The following is a 3669-nucleotide window of genomic DNA, read 5'->3' on the forward strand; positions in this document are numbered from 1 at the left end:
TCTAGCTATGCTCCTATTGATGCAATGGTGCTGACTTTCCTGGAGCCTCTAATGCAGAGGTCGGATACGGTAGTGCAAGGGCGAATATTGATACGAGATTCCCAAAGCACGCTCAGTATCGGCCAATGTCCAGGTCCAAACGCCCCATATGTACCTCCCGTTCCCTGTTGATAGGCACATCCTATCATCACTAGAAGTATGTCTGTATTTTAGAGCTCGTATCTATTGATCATAATATCATCTGAGCGCCTATACTACCGTGATATTATGATTCTCAGCTTCAAACTTTCAAGAAGCAGTAATATGACACTGGTGATATAACAGAGGGAGGTACATACACACACACACACACACACACACACACACACACCACACACACACACACACACACACCACACACCACACACACACACACACACACACACACACACACACACACACACACACACACCACACACACACACACACACACACACACACACACACACACACACACACACACATCACACACACAGGCAGATCTGCATTGCGGAGGGCACAGATCCAGATGGCTAGTGATTTCCCAAACATGCACTGTTACTACATAATGCTTCACTTCCTGGATGCACAGGGCTGAAAGGAGGTCAGACAAGATGGTATATGTCCCCGGGTCTCTTCCGGTGGCTGTGTGTGTGTGTGTGTGTGTGTGTGTGTGTTGGGTGTGTGTGTGTATGTGGTGTGTGTGTGTGTGTGTGTGTGTGTGGGACTGTGTGTGTGTGTTGTGTGCTGTGCTGTGTGTTGCGTGTGTGTGCTGGGTGGGTGTGTCGTGCTCGTGTGTGCGTAGTGCCCTTAGTGAAGCACAAGAGAGAGAGAGAGAGAGAGAGAGAGAGAGAGAGAGAGAGAGAGCAGTCTCTCTACATCCCATGAATAGAATCGTTCACATTCTGCAGAGGCAGCATATTCCATCATCCGCCAGGGTATCTTATATCACATAGCCCGTGAGAACGTGCATTTGACCCTCTTCTCTKTCACGCCACACCTCTTATATCTCACCCATTGAAAAGTACAGATTATATTTTTCTAACTAGTAGTCAGCGTGTTAACGTATCAACTGTGCTTCCAAAATGTTTTGAAATCAGAGCGTCTGCACCTGCAATTTACCATCACGAGTGGAACCTCTGTTTTGCCACAGCACTGTGAACTGCGGCACATTGAAGCATATGATTGGTCTAGCTATGTAAAGGATCAAGGGGATTGGATGCATGTTTTAAAGAAACGCCCCTCAAGATTAGAGTGGAGCTGAATGCAGACAGAGAATGTTCTCCTCTGATTTTATAAAATGTTAAAAATAGCATCACGCTTTTCTCTTGTGCAACATTGTCAACACATTAGGTTGCTCTTATTCCCGTCCCCATTGCAGAATACAGCCTTTTGACAGCATGTACTAAAGTCGATTTAATCCACAATTGCATTAGCTTGGTCCCCTCATTTGGTGATTGGTATTTAGACTGTGACAACGAAACGGCATCAAGAGGTTTTAGCAGGGAAGTTTGGTAGGGAGACCTGATACCTATGTTTTAGCGGGGAAGTTTGGTAGGGAGACCTGATACCTATGTTTTAGCAGGGAAGTTTGGTAGAGAGACCTAATTTGTAACTACTAAAACAATTGTGTCGAACAGAATGGGAACCCAAATATCATGGCGAGACCCAAATGCAGACACAGGAGGCAGATGGTTGGAGTCTTACAATGTTTATTAATCCAAAGGGGTAGGCAAGAGAATGGTCGTGGACAGGCAGAAGGTCAACACCTTCAGAGTCCAGGAGGTACAGAGTGGCAGACAGGCTCGAGGTCAAGGCAGGCAGAATGGTCAGGCAGGCGGGTACAGAGTCCAGAAACAGGCAAGGGTCAAAACTGGGAGGACTAGAAAAAGGAGAATGCAAAAAAGCAGGAGAKCGGGGAAAACCGCTGGTTGACTTGGAAACATACAAGACAAARTGGCACAGAGAGACAGGAAACACAGGGATAAATACACTGGTACAGAGAGACAGGAAACACAGGGATAAATACACTGGGGAAAATAAGTGACACCTGGAGGGGGTGGAGACAATCACAAGGACAGGTGAAACAGATCAGGGTGTGACACCAAAAGTGTACGTTTGATTCTAGAGCGGGGATAATTCATAAAAAAATTGTTTACGGCTGTGAGCCAATCCGCTTTCAGAGATCGAACCACCCAGTTTATAACTTTCTATAAATGGGTGTGATAGTGAAAAGGTAGGGAGCCTGCCTCTGTAACCTCTGTAACCCTGTAACCTATAGCCTCAGTAACCCTCTCTCTCCCCTCTCTCATCCTCTCTCTCTCTCTATCTCTCCCCTCTCTCATCCTCTCTCTCTCTCTATCTCTCCCCTCTCTCATCCTGTCTCTCTTCTTCTCTCTCACCCCTCTCTCCCACCTCTCTCTCTCCCTATATCCCCTCTCTCTCCCCTCTCTCTGTCTATCTGAGCAGTAGTAGAAGGCTGTAAGGTACATTGACACTCTTAGCTAATAGAGTCCCTGGTCAAAGCTAATAGAGTGCCTGGTCAAAGCTAATACAGTCGCTGGTCAAAGCTAATACAGTCCCTGGTCAAAGCTAATAGAGTCCCTGGTCAAAGCTAATAGAGTGCCTGGTCAAAGCTAATACAGTCGCTGATCAAAGCTAATACAGTCCCTGGTCAAAGCTAATAGAGTCCCTGGTCAAAGCTAATACAGTCGCTGGTCAAAGCTAATACAGTCGCTGATCAAAGCTAATACAGTCCCTGGTTTTTCTTTTCTCAGGGAATCTTCCCGACCAGCTACATTCACTTGAAGAAGGCCATCGTAACCAACAGAGGGTAAGTATCCCTCCAGGACTTATACCTAAATCAAATCAAATCAAATTGTATTTGTCACATACACATGGTTAGCAGATGTTAATGCGAGTGTAGCGAAATGCTTGTGCTTCTAGTTCCGACAATGCAGTAATAACCAACGAGTAATCTAACCTATCAATTTCACAAGAACTACCTTATACACACAAGTGTAAAGGAATGAAGAATATGTACATAAAAATATATGAATGAGTGATGGTACAGAATGGCATAGGCAATATGCAGTAGATGGTATAGAGTACAGTATATATATATGAGATGAGTAATGTAGGGTATGTAAACGTTATATGAAGTGGCATTGTTTAAAGTGGCTAGTGATACATTTTTCCATCAATTTTTCCATCGTTAAAGTGGCTGGATTTGAGTCAGTATGTTGACTTTCTCTGAGGAGACGAAGCAGGAGAGAGAGAAGGGGTGTTAAGGAGAGGGAAGTGGTGTTAAGTAGAGGAGAGAGGTGTGAAGAGAAGAAAGGGGAGAGGGATGGAGGAGAAAGATGATGGAGGAGAGGGGAGAGGGAGGAGAGAGGTGTGGAGGGGAGGAGAGAGGGAGGAGAGAGGTGTGAAAAACAGGCATATTATTTACTCATTCATCTCTGCCTTCCTTATTACTCTTCTTTTCCCCTTCCGTTTCATCACTCTCTCACTCTCCTCCCTCCATCGCTCCATCCCTCCCTATCTGATTGATCCCTCTTGCTGTCCCTGTGTTCTACTCTGTCTGACTGCAGAGGTTCTGATTTATAACTAGTTCTAGATTTACAGTGTCCAGTGAACAGTTACCTGGCA

At 45.3% G+C, this 3669-nt stretch overlaps 1 long non-coding RNA gene across 1 annotated transcript in view; it reads left to right on the plus strand.

The window, feature by feature from the left end:
• LOC112073318 (uncharacterized) overlaps nucleotides 1–3669 on the plus strand; it is a 76423-nt gene that overhangs the window by 44591 nt on the left and 28163 nt on the right. Inside the window, exon 3 of the long non-coding RNA XR_002894500.2 lies at nucleotides 2796–2851. This is a non-coding gene — a long non-coding RNA (uncharacterized lncRNA). The remainder of the gene's footprint in view (nucleotides 1–2795; nucleotides 2852–3669) is intronic.

This window comes from Salvelinus sp. IW2-2015, unplaced genomic scaffold, assembly GCF_002910315.2.
Source record: "Salvelinus sp. IW2-2015 unplaced genomic scaffold, ASM291031v2 Un_scaffold2226, whole genome shotgun sequence".
Taxonomy (NCBI): Eukaryota; Metazoa; Chordata; class Actinopteri; order Salmoniformes; family Salmonidae; genus Salvelinus; species Salvelinus sp. IW2-2015.